General features: G+C 37.7%; 1 protein-coding gene across 3 annotated transcripts in view; it reads left to right on the top strand.

Moving 5' to 3' along the window:
• Positions 1-24273, top strand: part of LOC120523933 (arf-GAP with Rho-GAP domain, ANK repeat and PH domain-containing protein 1) — a 391846-nt gene that overhangs the window by 2346 nt on the left and 365227 nt on the right. Inside the window, exon 2 of one of the 3 annotated variants that reach the window (XM_039745647.1) lies at positions 742-786. The exons of the other annotated variants lie outside the window; for them this stretch is intronic. The gene's annotated coding sequence lies outside the window, so the exon portion shown is untranslated. The remainder of the gene's footprint in view (positions 1-741; positions 787-24273) is intronic. 3 annotated transcript variants of the gene reach the window in all.

Genomic DNA, 24273 nt, shown 5'->3' with positions numbered 1-24273 from the left:
GGAAAGTGCCAGTGCCAAGAAGTAAAAATAAACAGACATGGTGAGAATATGCAAAGTCCGGTCATTCAGTGCCTTTTATTGATAATGTGAGTGCCATTGCTAGATGTGCAGAAAATGCTGAATATCAAAGTTGAAGACTGATCTTTGAAGTCCTTGCTTAATAACGTTTGATTTAAAATCAAACCGTATCCTTTTTTGATTTGCTTTATAATTATTTGAATGATTGGAAGTCTGACTGCTTCACTTCTGTCTTTGTGACATGGTGTTGTGTCATATTGGGTATAAATTGAGTTTTTGATACGACTCCCTATTGATGAAACATCCATCTCTCTTCCTCAACTGTTTTTCAACATTCTTTCTAAATTGTTAGAAATTTTTTTTTGCTAGTAAATGATTGGTCTGTACTACTTTTGTCATTTAGCTGGTTCACATCCAGTCCATGCTTATTTATGTTCATATAGGAGTGCATGCAGTATATTTATGGCTTAAGAAATGAACAATGCCAGTGTGCATTACTTTGTGGTATTATGCCGTCAACAGTTAAATTATTAGTTTAGTGAAGACTTTTTCCCTCTGAGGATGGTATTTATACATGTGGTATTGCATATTTTGTATTTTTTATTTTGTTTCTGTTCTTATTCTTTGAAAGCTTTCTGTACATGTCTCCTGTCATTTGTTGTTTGGGCTTATTATTCAAACAATGAACTTAACAGAGTTATTTGGTTTGGTTTTTGTTAATAGTCATCCATGTCCATCTATGAGGGAATTGGTTGCAGATGTCTAGTGGTGAGCATCACATTATTTATACTACATCTTTCACTTTTTTATCTAATTTAATACTAAACCAGCACATAATTGAACACAAAATAAAGTGTATCATCGTTGTAACACAAGCGGCTTGGCTGAACCAACCCATGCTAGAAAGCATTACACTTTATCACTAAAACTCACTAAATACTTTTGTTTGGGCCTTTGGGACATACTTTTGTAGCTGGATGTTTGTTTAAAAGGTGCCTGTGACATAATTTGTAGTAGTACATAAAATGGAAAAACTGGAGAAATCTGAGATGTGGTTGTAACATGGAGAAATTTGTACACAAAAGAGGCAAAGTGACGAGCAAATGCTGTTCATTATCCATCAAACAAGACGGTGAAAACCAAGTGACACAAGATAATGTAGGAAAACAAATGGAAACATCACAGTGTTGCGAATAAATCCAAGTAACAGTAAATTGAAATGTGCCTGATTATAACATTCTCATATATGAAAATCCTGATTAAGGATTTTATGAGGCCAGAGTCTGCCAAGGCAGCTTTGGGCACAAGACAATAGGTAGCCCCTCATAGTGACCCCTTATGCAAACACTCACACTTGCAACTCATTGGGCTAATTCATAGCAATTAAGTTTTTATGTGCATCTTTGGGTTTGTAGGATGAAAGCCTAAGTTATGGTACCTGGAGAAAAAAAAATACACAGATGACATGGGCATCTGCTGGGGAGTTGGGATCGGGTTGGGTTTCAAGTGCCTCCCTGGAAAATCATTTCATATTTTTTTCAGTATTGCTGTCTTAGCGTTAATGGATTTGAACTGGAATTACTTTGGCAAAACTATGAATCTCCTTAGCGTTACATTTTTTCACAAAACACATGTGAAAATGTTGCATTTCGTGGCTTGAAAAAATGACATTTATGTCTCGTCTTTCTATTGCAAAAACATGCAAAACACTAAAAGTACAAAGTGAGAAGTGTAGAAATAATAATGATACAAATAATAATGATGAATAATAATAATATGAACAGCGCACTGCACATGTGTGAGTGATACAAGCATCACTTTCTGATTCACCAGAATTATTTTTGGTTTCTCTATCCATTTCAATTTCACTGCCTGAAGATATATTCACTTTGTCATCACGGCTGGTGAGAGGCGTTTCTTACAAGACACCATAATGACGCTAGGAGAAGAGGCGTCTACACCGTTGCTTGGGTGACGCTTGGGCCTGACGCTTATGCAAGTCATGCCTACACCATTGTCTGAGTAACGCTCGGCACTAATGCTGTTGGCATTTTTACAACCCGAGTAATCTTCGGGTCTTACGTGAGGATACCGTTGAGCATACCGTTGCTCAAGTGACATTTCAAACTAAAGCTTTTAGCACTGTTTTTTACAGCCCGAGTAATGCTCGATTCTAACGCTAAGGAGGTTCATTATATTGTGTTTTCAACTTTTAATTTGCACATCAGGCCTTTACTACATAACTGTACTGGAAAAGTTTGCGGTTATCACTCAATCTAAAAATCCATCCATCCATCCATCCATTTTCTAACCCGCTGAATCGAATACAGGGTCACGGGGTCTGCTGGAGCCAATCCCAGCCAACACAGGGCACAAGGCAGGAACCAATCCTGGGCAGGGTGCCAACCCACCGCAGGACACACACAAACACACCCACACACCAAGCACACACTAGGGCCAATTTAGAATCGCCAATCCACCTAACCTGCATGTCTTTGGAATGTGGGAGGAAACGGAGCGCCGGAGGAAACCCCGCAGACACGGGAGAACATGCAAACTCCACGCAGGGAGGACCGGAAGCGAACCCGGGTCTCCTAACTGCGAGGCAGCAGCGCTACCACTGCGCCACCGTGCCGCCCTCAATCTAAAAATGACTCTGTTAAATTTGCATTCAAAGTTCAGTATCCACATAGAAACCCTCATATTCTGAATCTGCACCCAAAAATAGTTAAAAAGTGTGTTTGCCAGCAAAAGGTTTAACTGTCCATCCAGGAATGATGAAGAGCGTATCACAGATTGTTGTGTCTTGGGTTGTGTTTTGTACTCTTGCTGTTTAAAAGTGTGCCTTTGATTTTTTGCTATTATTTTGTCCCATTTTTAAATGAAAAACATCTGAATTAGAAACTGCACCATCCCCAACTCTTGACACTTTAAACACAGTTACATTTGTAAATCATTAAGTAACTATTGTTTTAAAATTTTATTTTGGTAATCATCATATCTAATCCAATCATTATACTGTATGTTTTAAATGTTCATTTATATCACAGTATATGTCCAATCCAGTGTAGAAAGAAAAGTATTTGGTTTCAGAAAGAAAATAAAATCGTGTTTACTTTTCCACTGCAACTCCATATACACACTATTGATTTTATAACATATTTAACAAGAATGTAATTAGTGTTTCCTTTTTTCTGAGTAGTCTGGCCAATAACTGACTCCTGAGGGCACTGAGGTTTCTCAAAGTTAATACAGGTAAAATGAAAGCACACCTACAGTATTCATTTGGTTTCGACTCCTTTTTCACATGTAAATCCCAGACTTTGGCCTTGTGAAAGTACGACTTTTCTTGGTATTCGATGAACTGTTCTTACTGTTACAACTTTACATGTAACAGTTTGTGAAGTGGAAAAATCGTAAAAAATGTAAAAACTTGACATTACATTCATGTTTAGTTGGGTGTACATGATGTGTTTACCTAACTAATATTTCTGAACATAAGAATGAACATTTAAAGTTATTAATAAGTTTGGACAAAAGAAGTGCTAACAACCACCGTTCTAGCAACAGTGATTTAACTGTGATAATCAAGGTGGGATTAAGACTGTCGCCTCACTATGTCCACCAAATATAAACCCACCAGGCACACTCATTTTCTCACAAATTCTGAACATCACAATACCAAATAATAAATTGGTACAGGAACTGAAGAAGATAAAGGTCAAGAACATTATATCAGATCAATTTCATTTTCGCCCACAGGACTGCCGCATACTGGATGTTTTTCCCTTTTCACATCATTCTTTGTAAACCCTAGAAATGGTTGTGCGTGAAAATCCCAGTAACTGAGCAGATTGTGAAATACTCAGACCGGCCCGTCTGGCACCAACAACCATGCCACGCTCAAAATTGCTTAAATCACCTTTCTTTCCCATTCTGACATTCAGTTTGGAGTTCAGGAGATTGTCTTGACCAGGACCACACCCCTAAATGCATTGACGCAAACTGCCATGTGATTGGTTGATTAGATAATTGCATTAATGAGAAATTGAACAGGTGTTCCTAATAATCCTTTAGGTGAGTGTACATTGAGGCTAAAGCTTTTAAAAGCGGAGATACCAGCCCTCTCTTGACTCTCTGTCATTCTCATTAGTCTCAACTAAAGTATTTGTGGCTTGTTCAAACTGCTTGCTCAAATCACTATTTTATTTACTTTTTTATATGTCTGGTACCATTTTCAGCACAGCAGGGTCTTTTGTTTCTATCTCTCTCTCTCTCTTTTTTCTTTTCTTTTTTGCTGCACCACTGGGCTGTTGTTTTGAATGACCACCCATATCAACATTTTCTCTTTTTGTGGCACTATAAAACATCAACTGACAATCTCATAAGAGGGATATATGAGACACTTGCTCTGATCATGCCCCATTCATGTCAACCATCCAGGACTCGTATTTACCTTTTAAGAGCTTTTAATTTATGTCTGATTGGATAGGTTTATAATTATGGGAATCAAAATAGAGAAGTGGAGTATGCTGGATAGCGAATGCCACCATATTGAAATTCCTGTATTTTTTCTCTTGTATATGCTAAGGTGTTCTTTTGAGCAGGGCCACACGGTGCTCATCCAAGTCACCCTGATAGTGGATTGAGCCATCCATATTATAGTTTTCTCTATTCAACCCCACAATCTTAGACTTTACATGTTTATTGGAATATAATACTACAAACTGAAAGTTAATTTGAAAAAAGCCTTTAAAATAAAAAAAGATTAGATGTCATTTCGGATTATTTTCTAATATTGTTCTTTAATATCAACCACATACCGTATACTGTTATGGAGATTCCTTAATTTTGTGGTTCATGGAAAATTTGACACCACCCCCCTTCGAAATTTTCTGCAGATGCCCATAAGGGATAAGTGTAGGATTTGAACTCTGCCCTGTCTTACTCTAAACATACAATAAAATAATTTTGTGATTTAGTCCAGCAAGCTTGCCAACTGTATTCACACAATTTCTACAAAATAACATCAACTTGAAATTTGAAGGTCTGTAAAGTCCTACTGTCTGCCACACTGCTTGGTAGTTTATTCACTGTGTTTAATGTTCTTGTTTGGAGAGAAAGTTTCTAAAGTCTGTGCGAAATTTGTCCTTGACATGTTCCCATGTATATTTTTCAATTTGTTTTTTTTTTAACTGAAGAATTCATTTTAAAGTAACAGTTGGGATATATTATACCTATTCCTTTTATAATTTTAAACACTTCAGTCTTGTCTGTTGTTAAGCTCTGTTTGCTTAAACTCAAAAGGTGTAACTCCTTTAATCTTTCCTCACCACTCATACCTCCCAGACGTAGAATCAGCTTAGTCACTCTTTTCTGGACTTTCTCTAGTGTTTATATCTTTTTGTAACCTGTTGATGAAAAGTGTACTCCAGTTGAGACCTCACTAGTGTGTTATACAGTATATCTTGAGCATAACCTCATTTGTCTTATACTCCACACGTTGTGCTATATAACTTAACATCCCATTAGACTTCTAATTGGCTCCTGTATGCTGTCTGAAAGTAGACCATGTTGAGTCCGCTGTGACGCATAAGTGCTTCTCAAAAGGTGCGGTTTCAAGTATTCAAAATTGTGATTTCAGATCCAAAATGTTTACTTACTACATGTAATACTTTACATGTATTTTAGTATTCTTAATTGTTTAAATGGCTGCGGGTGTCCTTGTGGTGTTTGGATAATCGTGTAGCAAAAGGTGTCATTTTCTGAAGCAATTTATGGCTGAGAGAAAGCTGTCTTATCTTGCAGCTATGATAAATGTATTAATAACTACAGGTAATTATAAGTCACCGTTTTAGTCAAGTACCCTTTGTTCTAAAATTTGTGGTGCGTTTTCTTCTGTGCAATTAATGTCGGTCTTGTGGTCATCTAATACATTTTGCTTTTCTTATAGTAGTAGTCCCAGTGGTTGAAGTTGGCATTTTTTGTGAAGGCAGTCTAGGCCTAATGACCTTGTTTTAAGGTGTGTTGGTAGAATAAATGTAAAATGAATGCTATCATGTTAAACACTGGGCCCTAATAGACTCAAGTATTAAAGAAGTGCAGGAGTACAGTGTTGATCTTTAAATAGCATAACTCATCAATGTTCTGTCACAATTGGAACAATGGTAAATACATTTGCAAAGAGACACGACCATAAAAAAATCATAGAAAAAAGGCAGACATAAGCTGGGACCATATGTCAAAAAGAATACCAAGGATATCTAAGCCAAAACAAAGCCAGAACTTGTAGCAGGAAGCATGCAGATGTCTTAACCCTAATTAATGTTTTCAGTGCACCTTAATACAGTGAAACATTTTTGTTATTAATCCATAAGCTTAGTTGAAGATACACATGTGCAAATTTTATATTGCTGATAAACCCAAAGTGAATGTCTTTCAGAATACAGGAGGAAAACTAATTCAGAACAAATCCCATCTAAAATTGGCAGAATATGTTACCCTTGTATGGAAAATACCAAGTGTAGAATTTGAATCTAGGAAGCCAGATCTGTGAGATAGTAGCATTATTCACTACGTCGCCATGCTGCCATGCTGCCATGCTGATCTTTTATTTATGTATAATTAATGTCTTTGAAGTCTGGTTCTGTGTGAAATACTTTGGTTTAATCTTTGTTTTTACAAGTGTAAGCACAGAGCTACTCTGTGGTGTTGGCTAACGTTTTCAGGGAATATGGGAGTGTCAGTCTTATGATAATGTCCTAGTAAAACTACCTACAGTATTATAATATTGCAGTACAGAAAAATTATTATATATAACTTTTGTCGTCATTTACTTTGAATTTTCACCTATGTAATGTAATAATTATACTGTTTATGCTAGTGGCTAGCATATCCATCCATCAATTTTCCAACCTGCTTAATCCGAAAACAGGGTCACAGGGGTCTGCTGGAGCCAATCCCAGCCAACACAGGGCACAAGGCAGGAGCCAATCCTGGGTAGGCTGCCAGCCCACCGCAGGACACACACAAACACCAAGCACACGCTAGGGCCAATTTAGAATCACCAATCCACCTAACCGGCATGTCTTCAGACTGTGGGAGGAAACTGGAGGAAACCCACACAGACACGGGGAGAACATGCAAACTACACGCAGGGAGGACCGAGGAAGTTAACCCAGGTCTACCTAACTGCCAGGCAGCAGCGCTACCACTGCGCCACCGTGCCGCCCGTGGCTAGCATATATACGCTGAATTTACCTGGCTCCCAAGACCATCTAAAACATTTCTTTAATGGTGCTCTTAGGAATGTCTTATTGACATCTCTTTAGATGTAATCCTGAGTCCTTTAGTTTTCTGAATTTGCTTAATTCGGTTTGATTGAGGGAATTGGAATAACCAACCTTTTGTCAGCACGTTTCTTTGCTGTACCAATGTCATGATAGTGATATTCTTAAATATAATGGCATGAGTTTTTGCTATTTTCTAATATAAGTGTGAAAACACTCATCTTAAGAATCTACTCTTTACACAAGAGCAAAATGTAGTATACTGCGTATATTTTTCCTGTAAGTTTTAAAACTTCTATTAAAAGGATTGGAATAGCAGCACTAGTTAGATCCCTTTCTTGGCTGTCCTTAGACTGACATAATGATCCCTTGTATGCCTTTCAATGGAGCAGCTAATTGTATGTAGGTCTAGTAGTGTTAATCTTTTCCGTTGTTATGGCAGATCTTGTTTTCTTCTAGCTGCATAACTGAACACTCCTTTGTACAGAGCCTTGAGTTAAGCATTTGGCAGTGTGCACATAAGGGACATTTCAAATGAATACAGGTGGCCTCTTTGTTACAGCATGGCAAGTATCCGTTGCTTTGATGTGTACTTTTGGTGACATTAAAGAATGTTTCTTAGGAGTGTGCCAATATACGGGCGGGATGTGAAACAAGTATTCAGCTAACAGCAGTGTGCCTAGACTTAAAATTTTTGTAATCCATTATTGATACCCTATAATTTCTTTTCTCCAATTTTCACAAAATGATCAAGTAGTCAAATTAATGGCTAGAATTTAACACACACATTTTGGGAGCCTGAAGGAAAATCTCTAATAGTGTTTTTTTAAACATATCAGATAAACTAAAGGGGCATTTTGTATTTAGCATCACACACATTGTTACAGAGTTTAGAACTGACAAAACAGTCCTTCGGTAAATCTCTTGAACTGGATCAGGATCTTTAAAACCTAAACTACACAGACACTATTATGTAAGACATTTTAACATGTAATCTCTTATGTTCATTGCTGTTTGGTCTTGCTAATTCCTGTTCTTAGATATTGACTAATCCAAGTTTTAAAAAGAGATATCTGTAGTTAATTATTTGGTAATGAAAATGTAAATAGTAATCAGTTTTATTTAGTGAATACTACCATTTTTAATCTTGATGTAAGTAATAGCTAAATGCAATATATGATTGGGATATTGAATTGGGTCTTAAACAATCTAGAGGAACACTATTGAATTAAGAAAATGTGTAAAAATAATTGATATTAGTAATAAAATAATTGATAAAGGTTTCAACTTTCACATCTATTTGAAGGTTAATATCATCTATCAAAATAACATGATCAAAACGTAGATCTTAGTGAGATAAAAGGCTGCCTAATGTAGTTACGAACAAAGAATATGGCTCAGGTAATCTGTAAATTAGTACTACAAATCTGCCAAATTCAACTTTCAATAGCTTAAAGATGTAATCTAGATAAATCTTTAGAAGTGGTATGTTGATCATTACACAGAAATTTTATTCGGGGCCACCTCAATGTATCAGTATCTCTTGTTACATGAAAGAATGCAAAACCATTTGGTGCTGCCTCAACTAAGGGAATAGTATGAAATTTACTAAAGCATGCTTCAGTAAAGAGACAGAGATTAGTAGAATATTGTTCACAAAAGCAGCTTTGTTTCCAAGTGAGTGACAGTTTAGCAAACAGAATTTCAAACTGTAAACTTGTTTTTTGACTAGTTTTATACTTTATTATGTTAATGTGAATTTTGTTAGTAATACCGGTATCCTCATAGAGGGTTTAATTTTAATTGTATTTTATAATTATACTGTCTTGTTTTTTGAGGTGTCCCACAACAGGGATTTTGTTGAGATACTCTTGAAGATGTTATTTAAGGAATAAAATACAGCCTGTGAAATTAGACATCAAGGCTATTACTTAGTTCAGAGGTGTCCAGCTCCAATCCTGGTGGGCTATAGTATCTGCAGGTTTTTATTCAAATTATTTTCTTAATTATTGTCCATTTTTTGCTGCTAATTAGCTTGTTTGCCTTAATTTTAATTAACTTTCTATTTTAGTCTCTTTTCCTTAACAGTCAAACAATATTGACACATAAAATGAGCCAACACATGATCAGCTAGGGTCCATCATACCATATCTTAAAATGAAAGGTGAAATTTTCATAAATGTTGATCTGCTGAGGTCGTCAAAACATTTTGATGACGGTTTTAGAAAAAGGAAAATTAGCAGTTGTGGCAGAATGACAGCATGGAATTAAATGAGGGTTTAATTAACAACAAGATTTGGCTTCCAATTAAGAAACTGGTGGGAGTGAAATTGGTTGGAGTTTGAGGCCCCAACTGACTGTAGCTGGTCATTTATTGGCACACTTCTCATTTCCTTTTTTTTTTTTTGGCTGCCTTTTAAGAAAAAATAAAGCAATTAAGAGGTCTCAGTTTTAAAAACACAATTGAAATAAAAAGAAAAGAAGTCAATTAACAGCAGAAATCAGTCACTGATTAAGAAAATTGCAGGAAGGAAAAATGCCCTCCAGGATTAGAGTCGGACACCCCTGAACTAGATGGTTCTCCGATGTAGCCATTTTTTGGGGTAAATTATAAGATCTGTTCTTGTTATTGTGTAGACTGTGTCTCTTCCAAACATGAGTCCATTGCCAAAAATCAGCAAAATTATTAACATAAGCTGTGCTTTTATTTGCACACCTGGTCTATAATCAGCAGTTGAGGGAAAGCAAACTGCTATAGACTACATGCCTTCTGCATAATTTTGGTAAAGGGAAATAGTTAAGCACAAGCCCTTATTGAAGATTAAATAGTTAAAGAGTCACAGCTTATATGAAAATTTGTAGGCACTGAAAAAAGTCACATCAGCTCAAAAGTGGTCATACTCATGTGTAGTGACTCACACAACACAGTTATGTATTTTTCATTTGCTTGTTGCTCAAGTTATTTGCATCTTAGCTTGTCATGCTGGGACATAGAAAACAAAAATCACTCACAGAAACTTTCAAAATAGACTATCCCAGCACAGCCTTCTGAAGCAGTATCTAGTTAACACGGAAGAAGTTAAGAGGAAACCTGTAGGCAGAAAAAGAAAAGATGGATTCTCCACCTAAAGTAACTAAAGTTTAAAGAGCAGCCTAAAAAGAATATTCAGAACCACACTCTTACATTAGAAGTAAAAGAATCTCACCATGCTGCAAAAGCAGCTGAATGCAAAATGTTAAATTTCAGCCTTTGTTCTGTGCACTTTTTTTTTTACTCTGATTGATCTGTTTTGTCATGCCACCTATCTGCTTGATCTGCCCTCCTATGGAGAAACACAGCTGATTGAAAGTTCAACCTTCAGTACAAAATGTCAAATTCCTCATTTAAAATGTTTACACCTTAATATGAGACTCAATTAAAAAAAACAAACTGATGAGCTAATGATAACAATGTTGCCTTGGGACTGGGGTATTTCAATTACAAGTTTAGGCTAAATGAAAATGAGAACATTATCATATTAGTTGCTACATACCCTTTAGGAAATATAGATATGGTATTACAGGAAGACGAGTGCCATTATATACCAAAAGCAATATTCAGACTCAAATTATTGAATTGAGGAATGGAACATTTTAGAATCATCATGGGTCAGGTTACAAAAACGAAGTCTAGAGATTTGGATAATAAATTAAACAGTATGTATATTATTTAATCAAATTAAGCAAGTGCAAAATAGAATTGAGGTGATCCTGAATGATTTGAACATTCCAAAACATTGAGCAGCCCTTCTAGGAAATGCAAAAAGAGAAACTGAAATGATTCAATGGCCAATGACTGTTTCCTCATATAGCTCAACTTAAGTCCAGTAATAGGGTAATGTCTGTTGTTATGAAAAGAGGACTCCAAAACTACAAAAAAGAGTTGGGGGACCATCCTTGTATAATGTCTAAAGGACAATGAATGCAAAACGGCATGAATGCAGATCAAAGTGCTTTACAGTAATTGAACAATGTACATGAGAAAAGATGGCGTTTTTATACAGAGAAAAATGGAGGACGGAAATGAGTTGGCAGGAGAATACTTCATGGCTGTCAGACAGAAGTGACATCATCTTTGGAAGCTGGAAGTGATGTGGTGCTGGATGTGAGGTCATTGGGGTGGAACCGGAAGTGGCGTCATGTCACAGGTACCGTAAGTGACGTCATGGTGAGGGCGCTGGAAATTACATTGTCCTAGGGAGTCAGAGGTGGAAGTGACGAGGGGCGCCATCTTGGGAACCCGGAAGCACTGAAGGTACTTTATATTTCTTTTTGTATGATGAGAGAGAGAGGCGTTAGTACCATATATCAACCCCCTGTCTCGTGATATTTCACTCACCTCCAGGCTTGTTGAATACCTCCTAAGTGCGTGTGTGTGACACTGTATAGACCCTTTTCATAATAATAAAACAGAATAAGAGAAACAAATCTATTGATCCTTTAAGCAACCGTGCTCTCACAACATGGTTTAATTTGATGTTATTTTTGAAAACACGCACAAATTCTAAAACAACACAATTTTTTAGAATGGAAAGCTTTTGGATATTAGTAAACACCTAGAACATGCTGGGAACATGAGGACAATGCAAATATAAATAAGGGTTGGTGTTGCAAATACATTCTAAACTAGGCCAAAAGTATTATTATATTCTAAAAACAAATACAATATAAAGGCCAAAGAAATTTCATGAATTAATGAATTAATATATAAAAGGTAAGAATAGAATGATCACTCTACATAAAAATTAACAAAGAACCAAAAATTCAGACTTGGAGAAATACCAGACACTGCAGGAAGATATCAAAAGATTTGTGAAACCTTTAAAAACAGATTGGAAAAGAATTGCCTTTGAAGATAAGATGAGACATAACATTGAGTATTAGACTTGGGCTGCTGGAATTAAAAGCAGAAAGTTCTGTTTCCAAGCTAAGCTTCCAAGTTAGATCTCTGTTAGCCAGTAGCCAATCAGGCTGCTCACTCTAGAGGAACTTCTTTCACAAAAGCAAACTTTCTCTCAGCCTTGTGGTGCCCACCCCTACATTTTCACTTGCTGCTCCTCTGAGAGAACCTCGGTCATCGCACCATTTGTTTCTAGTGAAAAAGTTTCTCAAGCAGTTCACCCTCCTCCCCCACTCAGCAGCGATGAGGATGGAATATAGACAACTTAATTTACAAGCAGCTAGTTCTACCGCTGTGTTAAAGGGATGTGTGCCTTCATAATACTGGGTTTGCTTATATGCTGCTGGATGTGCTATCTGGCTCATGTTCAGGTGATTCTCATCTTCATTAAATGTTCTAATCAACATCTTCTGAAGGCTGTGCTGGTTGGATTGATCAGACCCGACCTAAGCCAGGTGGTTATTCCACTGCACCTGTCACTTCTAAGCCACTGCCATCACAACACATTCCCTTTCTTCTGTCTGACTATACTAGAGATCCTCTCGCACTGCCACCCTTAAATGCCCAGGATCATGGGTTTTTAGTGTCCTTTGTAGCCATTGTCCTGGAAAACTCCAGCCTTTACCGACAGGCACTTCACCTTCCATTCTTTGTCTATACACTCATCAACCATTGGCTGTTATATGCAATGTTTCCTCCATGATTTTCCCACTGGACAATCAGTTCCATCATAATGAATGTCCTTGTCCTTGTAATCTGTTAGAGCAGATTAGCAAAACTGACCTCAATGCTGTATTGACTGATGAGTTGCTGCCAGCTATTCTGTCTCAGTTCTATGTGTATGGGTGTCCCTAGCAGTCTACTCTAGCTGTTTTTAAGAGTCTTTTCTTCGCTCCTAATAAACTAGATATGCCTGGGTTCCTTCTGCATTTTCTTGCATTTCCCTACAGTTTACTCCCAACACGGCATCAATTATACTAACACCCTGTTGTACTTCCATTGTTATCTCGTCTCTGAAAATGAGGCCCTGCATGACAAAAAGTTGTGCTCCAAACTGGCTGGCCTCCCACAAAGAATACAACTCAGGTCTTCCTTCAGCCACCAGGTGATAAGGTTTGTGTGATTTAGGAGTTTGCCTTAGTCAATTTGCAGGAGAAAATGTAATGGGTGATCTTGTCTGCTCATATAATCCTCCTTTCTTTGCTTTCTTCTCACTGTGTCCACTTCCCTTGCTGAATCATTTACTACAGATTTTTCCATCCATTTCTCCTTTACCACATGGCAGATTTCTATTTTAACCATCACTCTCCTCTTTGCTGGTTTGGCCTTTACTAGGCCTCGACTTGGAATACTACAAACAACCATTGGTCCTTTATAGCACCAGCAATGGCCTGGTGTTAAAATCTGGCCACTGGCTCCTTGGCTGCTGCATCAGCTGCCCATTTCAGTTGAGTTCAGATTTCAATTCTGGCTGATCTCACTTGGTCATATTAGTAGTTACACAGTAATTGCATTTGCTTCACCTTGGTCATCTCTATAATCATACAGTGTTAAGACTTTTGTGTAGCCCTTCTATTGGTATGTTATTTGTTTTGACTTTATAATTATTGCAGATGTATATTGACATGCTTTTTGCTGCAGTGTCCTCAACATATGATTAGCATTGTTGTTCTTAATGGCCAGTTTAGGTCAAAACTGTTGTAATGAACATAAATATTTGAGGTAAAGAAGGCAGAAATGATGTTATGACTCGGTATACTAATTAATTGTGCAACAGAGAGTGGTGATATTTCATATTAATTAGTATATGTAAGAAAGAATTCCACAGTACTCTGTACATTTGACAATATTGACTATATGAACCCATAAACCAATAACTAGGATAGTGAAATGAATTGGTAATTTTATTTCTGTGCTATAGTGATTAATATTGTTAATGGTCTTTCGTACCACTTGTCATCTTTTATGGAGTTCACTGATTTTCCTCTCCATTGACTCAAATGTTGACATAGGGAATTTGTAATCTACTAGAAGAGCCTTGGCATGACACCATGCTGGTGACACCAGGCTTTATATTTTCCTACAATGCTGCCCTTGTCCATCCTTTTTAAGTGATCTTCTGTCTGCCCCACTACCTTCTTTATAGCTGTCCTGCCATTAATGGTGTTGATAAACCAGTTCCTGTGATCTTTTTTTCTGACAGCAAGTCTGAGCTCAATCTTAGTGTCCACTCATCCTTTCTTTAGATCTATCCTTCTAGGGTTGCTTGGCCAATCAAAAATCCTCTCAGTCTTCTTCAACATCCACTTGGCTTCTATGACTGATCGTGTTGTAATGGTCTTGTCTTTCATAAATTCTAATATTGGTAAATGGTGAAACGTTTCCCTCATCATTAATCATCAGCTAGGTTTCTATCCATATTTCAATAGATGATGGGAGAGATTGTGCAGTCTGCCTAAGCACCTGCCTTTAACTTCTGCCACTCTGTTGTTTAACCATATAATCCATTACAGTAGTCTTTCAAGAGTCTCCATATTTTTCTAGGCATGTGGTGCTTCTCTAGGGTAATATTAATGAATTGACGGGGAATATGGCCAAATGCATTGGTCAGAACTGGACACAGAAATTACTAAATCTCTCTTATGATCTGGGTGATGATGCTAGTATCTAGACCTCCCAATACTCATGATAATCTGCCTTTCTTTACTGATATATCAATATATAAAAGAGTGATTTCCCAACAGGTTTAGGTGCATCCTATGGGCAGTAATAGTCAGGAATAGCTATCTCTTCTACATTTAAAAGCCATATGGTATAGAACATAGTTTCTCTGATTCTTCTTCTTTAGGAATAAAGCATTTCTCCATGATTTTCCAGCTGTTTACCAACTTCATATCCTACTACAATACCCTCAGTAACTTCCAGAATTTACTGTTAGTCTTAGGCAGCTCTTATACACCCAACAGGGTATCCTATTTGGTCCTGGGGCAGATCCTGCTCTGACAATCTTGATAATATCTTTTTTCTCTGTAGGCTTTAGTTCTGTCACATCCTATCTAATGTGTGGCTCTGGAGGATTCAGCAGCTTTTTATACTGCTTTAGCACCTTCTCTCGTAGTGTGTAACAATACTTTAAGTTTCCATAAGATATTTTCCATGATACTGCAGTTTATCACTTCTTTTATCTCCTAATAATCTGGTGGTGAACTGGTAAACATTGCTTTTCTGTCTCCCTCCTAGCAAATGTTTTCTCATTAAGACCATGTCTTTTCTCTTCACCTGCCCTAATATTGCTCTCTTCTGTGTAATTATTTGGCTGCTGCCATTTTTTGTTCTAGATTTGGTCTGTTCCTGAGGCCAACTGTATTCTGACTGGGCCTCAGATTAATTTCACCTTCAGTTTCCCTTTCATTCACTTCAGCCAACTCTTGGAGATCTTTTACTCTGAGGTTGGTCTTGAGTTGTGGCTGTTCCTCTGTTTTATTAAGTCTATGCCTTGCATGTATAAATGAGCCCATCATTATTCAGTTAATTCTTAGTTTCTTCTCATTCTTCAGTCATTTTGCAGAACATGGATGGTAAGTGGTATCTGTTCCCATAGTTATTTCTTCAAATTAAGTCATGTCACATTCTGTCCTGTGAGCCACTCATTTTCCTTTTCAGGGGTTTTAGGAGACAAATTTATTTGGTTATATATATATAACATATATATATACACAGAGAGAGAGAGAGAGAGAGAGTGTATTGGCTCCAGCAGACTCCTGTGACATTGTAGTTAGGATATAGTGGGTTGGATAATGGATGGATATAGAGAGAGATTTAGTGTTTTTTCTATTTCCTTTTTCAATAACAAGAGGTAGCTCAGATAGTGTTAAACTAATCTTCCTGCATACATTAGTATGCAACCCTGAGTAAGTCACTTAAATTGCCATTGCTCCAATTGTAAAGAAATTATATAAAACAATTACACAGTGTCATAAAGTTCATAAAGTATTATTCTTGGCTTTGTTTTTCTTTGCATATATTTGAAGTAATCTATTTACTTTTTATAGTTATTGTTTATTTTTTAACATTATGAAGCAGATGCCATCTGACATGATTTCATTTTTGTGTTTAATAGCTGTTGCCACATTCATGATTCACCATGATGATGGTGCCTGTTGCTAAGACATCATGCAAACTTTATTTGAGAAAATGGCGTGCTAGTCCTGACATCCTATCATTGGTTAACCTTGAGAACAAACTGTTATTAGTCAGGGGAAAAATTGTCTAAGAACTGTCTGGCTTTCTTGCTATTTTGACCATGATTGTCTTTTGACTATGTTTCTGCTTTAGTCCCTAATCTTTTTAATCTCTCAGTCATTATTTCTCCCCCTTTCCTTTCTGGGCATCTTTCATTTGGAGACATTCAAAAAACTAAGATGGCTTGGTGTTTTATTCAGGGTTAGTTCCAGACTTATATCTATTGTGGGTCTGATGTCAGTCAAAGGCAGGGATTGAACCTTCAGCATTGAGGTTTAAAATCCAATGTTTTAGCTTGTATACTGGGCCAATATAGATTTCCCAACAAACCTGGCATGCATATCTTTGGCATGTAACAGGAAAAACTGAATTCTCAGAGAAATGTGCAGACACTGGTTAATATACAAACTCCCTTTCTTTGATGGGATTCAAATTCAGGACTCCTTAACTGTGAGGCAGTATTAATCTAAATCCATGCTGCAGGTTTAAATAGGAAATTAGTAATATACAGTATATTAAATTTTGGTAAAGCCAATGTCATATTATGTGACTTTTTGTCATGGATTATGTCAGACTTGCCAATCAGAGACGCTGATCTTTTTTGCTGCACCATGTCAAATTATGTGGCTGAAAATCGCACATGTCACATTTATAGACTGAGGGTCAATCTTCCAGCACATTCGCCCCTTTTTCTGACAGTGATGCCAGACTGAGCTGACTTTGTATGAAGAGTTAATAGCTGTGGTGTGTTCAGCCACATTCTTGGTGATTTCTTTCTTTTTTCCATTTTGTTTTAGTACATAAAACACAAGACATCAGTTGAGCTTCTTTTCTGTTTGGGAGGTTCAAAACACACCTGTTCCTTATTGTTTGTTGTTATACTCTAAATCAGTGTTTCCCAACCTTGGTCCTGGGGGCACACTGTGGATGCAGGCTTTTGTTCCAACCAGATTCCTAATCAGTGACAGCACCTGATAACACTGATCTCATTTAATTAGCTGGTATTATTTTTCTTTTATTCTACATTCAGAAAAGCACGGCAGCATGGTTTTTACATTTCTAAGACATTTAGAAATATTTATGCTTTTGCTATAGATTCTCTTTTGTTGATTTAATTATATTTTGCGCTTTCTCTGTGCAGTTTTTCCCCTTTGTTGTATCTAATTAATGACAATTGAAAACGACCAGAGCAGAAACACTGGCAAACAACACGGAATAATCAAAGGCTGCAACTACTTTAGCATCAGACTCACTAATTAGTAAATAATGGATTAATTAAACAATTAGAACACCTAGAAATGTAGAATGAAAATCAAGATGAAAATATTGTTAAAAAGAAAAAAATACATTATTCCCATATAACTATATATTAGATACATCAGATCTCAATATGAAGTTGGATATCTATACAAATAACGACAGGGCAATGTCTTAGGAACAAAAGGATGCCAAGTCTTTTAATGGAAATAAAAGTTTTCTGCCTACAGAGGGCTCAATTGTGTAGACACCCTAAAATCAGAGTGAAATGAAGATGTGGCAGGCTAGTCCATTTTTTCAAAAACTTAATTTCTGCTACTCAAAATGTTTTTCAGTATCTTGTGTGGCCCCCACGAGCTTGTATGCATGCTTGACAACGTCGGGGCATGCTCCTAATGAGACGACGGATGGTGTCTTGTGGCATTTCCTCCCAGATCTGTATGAGGGCATCCCTGAGCTGTTGTACAGTCTGAGGAGCAACCTGGTGGCGCCTAATGGACCGAAACATAATGTCCCACAGATGTTCTATTGGGTTTAAGTCAGGGGATCGTGAAGGCCATTCAATTGTTTCAATTCCTTCATCCTCCAGGTACTGCCTGCATACTCTTGCCACATGAGGCCGGGCATTGTCGTGCATTAGGAGGAAACCAGGACCTACTGCACCAGCGTAGGGTCTGACAATGGGTCCAAGGATTTCATCCTGATACCTAATGGCAGTCAAGATGTCTTTGTCTAGCTTGTAGAAGTCTGTGCGTCCCTCCATGGATATGCCTCCCCAGACCATCACTGACCCACCACCAAACTGGTCATGCGAATGATGTTACAGACAGCATAACATTCTCCATGGCTTCTGCAGACCCTTCAACGTCTGTCACATGTGCTCAGGGTGAACCTGCTCTCATCTGTGAAAAACACAGGGTGCCATTGGTGGACCTGAAAATTCTGGTATTCTATGGTAAATGCCGATCGAGCTCCACTGCGATGGGTTGTGAGCACAGGGCCCACTAGAGGACGTTGGGCCCTTAGACCACCCTCAAGAAGTCTGTTTCTGATTGTTTGGTCAGAGACATTCACACCAGTGGCCTGCTGGAGGTCATTTTGTAGAGCTCTGGAAATGCTCATCCTGTTTGTCCTTGTTCAAAGGAGCAGATACCAGTCCTGCTGATGGGTTAAGGACCTTCTATGGTCCTGTCCAGCTCTCCTAGACTAACTGCCTGTCTCCTGGAATCTCCTCCATGCCCTTGAGACAGTGCTGGGAGACACTGCAAACCTTCTGGCAATGACACACATTGATGTGCCATCCTGGAGAAGTTGGATTTCCTGTGCAACCTCTGTAGGGTCCAGGTTTCGCCTCATGCTACCAGTAGTTACACTGACCATAGCGAAATGCAAAACTAGTGAAAAAAACAGTCAGAAAAGATGAGGAGGGAAAAATGTCACCTGTTAAACCATTCCTGTTTTGGGGGTCATCTCATTGTTGCCCCTCTAGTGCACCTGTTGTTAATTTCATTAACAGCAAAGCAGCTGAAACTGATTAACAACCCCCTGTGCTACTTAACTGACCAAATCAATATCCCAGAAGTTTCATTGACTTGATGCTATACTCTGATTAAAAGTGTTCCTTTAATTTTTTGAGCAGTATATATATATATATATATATATATATATATATATATATATATATATATATATATATATATATATATATATATAAAACCAAACTTAGTTTTCTAATTTCTATATTGTTCCCAAAACACAGAACTTGGGAAATAACCGTCACTTAATTAGCCCATGAGTCCAATTAAAAACAGAAGCTGGTTGGAACAAAAACCTGCAGCCACAGTGTGATCCCACGACCGAGGTTGGGAAACACTGCTGTAGGCATTATACTTCCAGCTGAATGCTCATTGGTTCTCAGCTCTCACATGCCAAGAGCCCCTCCCCATGACCAAAGACAAAATCAAACCTGTTTGATTTTATCGTAGCCAGTTACAGACTAGCTGGTCTTAGAGTTTGGATATGTCACATTAGACCAGTGTTTCCCAAACTCGGTCCTGGGGATCCACTGTAGCTGCAGGTTTTTGTTCCAACCAGATTCCTAATCAGCAAAAACACCTGATAACACTAATCTTATTTAATTAGCTGGTATTTTTTTTCTTTTATTCGACATTCAGAAAAGCATAGCAGAATAATTTTTACATTTATAAGACATTTAGAAATATTTTTATTTTTGCTATAGATTTAAATGCTTAACTCTCTTTTGTTGATTTCGTTATATTTTGCCCTTTCTCTGTGCAGTTTTCCCCCTTCGTTGTATCTTACTAAAGACCATTAAAAACGAGCAGAGCAGACACGCAGGCAAACAACACTAAATAATCAAAGGCTGCAACTACTTTAGTGTCAGACCCACTAATTAGTAAATAATGGGTTAATTAAACAATTAGAACACCTTGAAATGTAGAATGAAAATCAAGATGAAAATACCTTTAAAAAGAAAAAAATACATTATTCCTATATAACTGCTTGGTACATTTTAATATTTTTTAACAAACTAAGTTTTCTAATTTCTATATTGTTCCCAAAACACGGAACTTGGGAAATAACACATCACTTAATTAGCCCAGAAGTCCAATTAAAAACAGAAGCTGGTTGGAACAAAAAGCTGCAGCCACAGTGGGTCCCTAGGACCAAGTTTGGGAAACACTGCATTAGACGATTGAATTCAAGAGCGCACTGTGGACTGCCTCCTATTGGCTAACATTATGCAAATGAACGCTACGACTGAAAATCACTGGAAAATTTATCTAATGTGACATACCTTTAAACTGCATTGAAATAAACTAAAATTAATAATAGTTTTACATATTTGAAAATGCTGAAGAATAACAATAATTACTTCACTGAGATTATTGTTGATGGCTTTTGACTCTTTCTTGAAGTTACCACAAACCTTAATGCCCCAGGCTAAACTGCCGGAGGTTCTTCTTTATGTTGAGGTAGCAGCATGGCTTCATTATTAACTAGCTAAGTGCACTCCATTCGAATACCTGGATCTAATTACCTTCATTTGGACACAGTTGGTGTACACTTAGGTTTTCAAATATTGTTTTTGCATGGCCTAGTTTTTAATTGAATATATAATGCTCAAGTAAAATCTGTTCATGTGTTGTTTGCCATTAGAAGTTATATTTGTTTAATTTTATGACTTGCTGAGTATTAGATCTTTGTTTATTATACCATGATATCTAGGAGATGTACTCACTCTTCCACGTCACTGCATATTCCTGCCTGAATTTGTTTTTCATTTTTCCAAGGTAATGAATTTGAAATTTTTAGATTAAGATGACCAATGTGCTTATCTTATCAGTGGGTTTCAATTTCCAAGTGAATTATTTTCGCTGAGCACATGGTATTATCTGTTTTGACTAAATGTTAAGTCAGTTGTACTTTAGTGTGTGCTTTTTGTTTTTTCAGAGTACAGTTCAGTCATATTACATTTCCTTCTATTCTTCATGACAGCTCTGTAGCTGTGCTGTAAAGAAAAAAGTTATTTGCTGCTACATAATACTGTATATCAGAATAAACAAGTTTTCTGATCTCTGTGTGTCAGCAACCACATTTTTAATAATTAGAAGTGATTAAAAGTTCTTATGCTTCCTTTAACAAAAATGCAAACACTATGTGGAGAATTCTCATACTGCTTATCACCATTGCATTAAAGAATGCTCTAAAGTAATTGGTAATTTTTAGGTTCATCTACTGAATACTCAATCTTAGTATAATGCCTGTGGCATTAGTGCCACTATTGCATTGCCAGTCAACTATTCTTGCCCTTAGAAAGTATCTACAGCAGTGTTGGTAGCCTTGGAATCAACGGTGAGCGGATATCATTTTATGCTTTCTGGCTGTGTACTTATGAATTTGTAGAATACCCAGGAGGTGTGGTAGCTAACTGGCCTTGCTCATTAGAACTTCGTCTTTGTCTGACTTTGATTGTGACATGGTGTCTGTTATAGCCAATGCTATACAGATGCTTACAGAGGTTTATATTTTCCAGTAAACAAGTTCTAAAATTATTACAACACCTTTTTAGACTTGGTGTCTCTGCATGGCCATGTTTATTATTGCTATGCCTGTTGCTGGCCACGTGACATGGTGTCATGTAGCATAATGCGTCACCATTTGCCACCTATAAAAGACACACTGCTCCTGACATTGTATTGTGGGAATTCTATCTGCTAAGTATAGTATTTCAGTTAGGAATAATTTAAAACAGGATGAAGAAAGGACATTTGCTTTGATTCTTGACATTGATTTTTTTTATCTGGTATTTTGATTTTGTCATTTGACCTTCCTCCTTCTGGCCTGGCCCACCAAGTTCCCGCTATGCTCTCTCTTCCTTTTCTTGGAATAGTAGAGGCTAAAAAGTACTTCCTTGTACACTGAACTTTAGTACAGGTGCTTCTTCTAGTTTTTATATTGCTTGTATGGTCCAGCCTGGTACTTTATCATTTTTGTTTAATCTACTGTGATCATATCAAAATCCTGTTGACAGGAGGATTTTTACCCTTCTCTCTTGGCATTTTAATAGGGTCATTATTTATTTATGCTTATCAAATTGAAACTGCTCTGTTTTACTGTGTGTTAAAAGGTGTATGTAAATGTTTTATGGCGTAGAAGTTTTTTTTCCTAATGTTTTGTTAATGTGGATTTGAGTACAAACTCTGAGCATGTTTTCTGTTAACAGAGTGCTATACTGTGTTTGGCCTCAGATTATGCTGAATTTGTGAGGGCATCAAATCAGCAAAATGTCAAAAATGTAGCACAGAGACTTTTTAGATTAACTAGTGGAGTATTTCTCATCTCATCCAACAGATACCCTTTTAAGAGTGCAAGCAGTGCCTTGACTGCCTGAGTGATCTATTAAGAATTAATCTGTTGTGTTACAACCATGATTTTTATGTAGTATCTGTTTTATTATTCAGTCCATTCATCCATCCATTTTTTGCCACTTATCCAGATCTGGATCACGGGGGCAGAGGTCTAAGTAATGATGTCTAGATATCCCTTTTCCCAGCCACCTTCTTCAACTCCTCCTTGGGTATACTGAGGTGTTTTTATAGCAGCCAACACATATTATTTGTCTAGCATGTCCTGGGCCTGCCCCAAAGTCTCCTCCTTGTTGGACATGCCCAAAACACCTCCAAGGTGAGGTCAGAATTGGCTCCTTTGATTCAGAGGAGTGTCTGTGCTTCTCTTCCTATCTTTCAGCTGAGGCCAGATACACAGTAAAGGAAATTAATTTCTGTTGCTTACATCTGTGATCTAGTTCTTTCAGTCAGTACCCACAGCTTGCGATACTAGGTGATGGCAGAAACTTAGATCTACTAGTGAATCAAGAGCTTCACTTTTTGGTTCAACTCCCATTTCGACCCTGAGAGACCATTACAGTGTCCGCATAACTACAGATACTACTCTGATCTGCCTGTCTATCTCCTGCTCCCTTCTTCTCTAACTTGTGAACAAAGTCCCAAGATGTTTAGACTCCACTGCTTGTGGCGGCACCTTATCTAACACCAGAGAGGGAATTCCACCCTTTTCCAGCTGAGAACCATGACCTTGGATTTGGAAGTGCCAATTCTCATCCCAGCCACTTCACATTTGGCTGCAAACCACCCCAATACATGTCTAGGGTACCAGCCCGAAGAAGCCAGCAGGACCACATAATTCACAAAGCCAAAGATGCAATCCTGAAACCACAAAACTGAACACCCTTCACCCCTTGGCTGTGCCTAGAAATTCTGTCCATAAAAACTATGAACAGAATAGGTGACAAAGTGCAGCCGTGGTAGAGTTCTGTACCACCTGGAATTAATCTGACTTACAGCTGGCAATGTAAACCAGGCTTTTGCTCCAGATGTACAGGGAGCGAATAGCCTGCAACAATTGGCTTTATACCCCATACTCCTGAAGCAAAACAAACAGAATACCCGAAAGGATATGGTTGTATGTCTTATCCAATTCCAAAAACACATGCATACTGGTTGGGCATACTCCCATGATCCCTCTAAAATCCTTGTCAGGATAAAAAGCTGGTCTAGCCTTCTGCACCTAGTACAAAATCAGCAGTGTTCCTCCTGAATCCAAAGCTCGACCAGCAGCCAGATCTTCCTTCCAAGATCCCAGGTATAGGCCTTCCAAAGGAGGCTGAGGAGTGTGATCCCTATAAAGTTGGAACACATCTTCCAAGTCCCCTTTCTTAAAGATGGGGACCTTCACCACAGTTTGCAGATCCAGAGGCACTGTCCCAAACCTCCACACAATGTTGAAGAGGTGTGTTGGTCAGGATAGCCCAACAACATCTAGAACCCTTAAGAACCCAAAATGAATATCATCCATATTAAGAGCCTTGCCACCAAGGAGTTTTTTTTAACTACCTCAGCGACTTCAGTTACAGGGATGGGCAAGTACTCTTTAGAGTCCCTTGACTCTGCCTCCTCAAAGGAAGGGGTGTCATGGGATTTAGAA

This window comes from Polypterus senegalus, chromosome 2, assembly GCF_016835505.1.
Source record: "Polypterus senegalus isolate Bchr_013 chromosome 2, ASM1683550v1, whole genome shotgun sequence".
Lineage (NCBI taxonomy): Eukaryota > Metazoa > Chordata > Cladistia > Polypteriformes > Polypteridae > Polypterus > Polypterus senegalus.
Note: the sequence above shows the minus strand (reverse complement) of the source record. Positions and strands in the feature narration are given on the sequence as shown.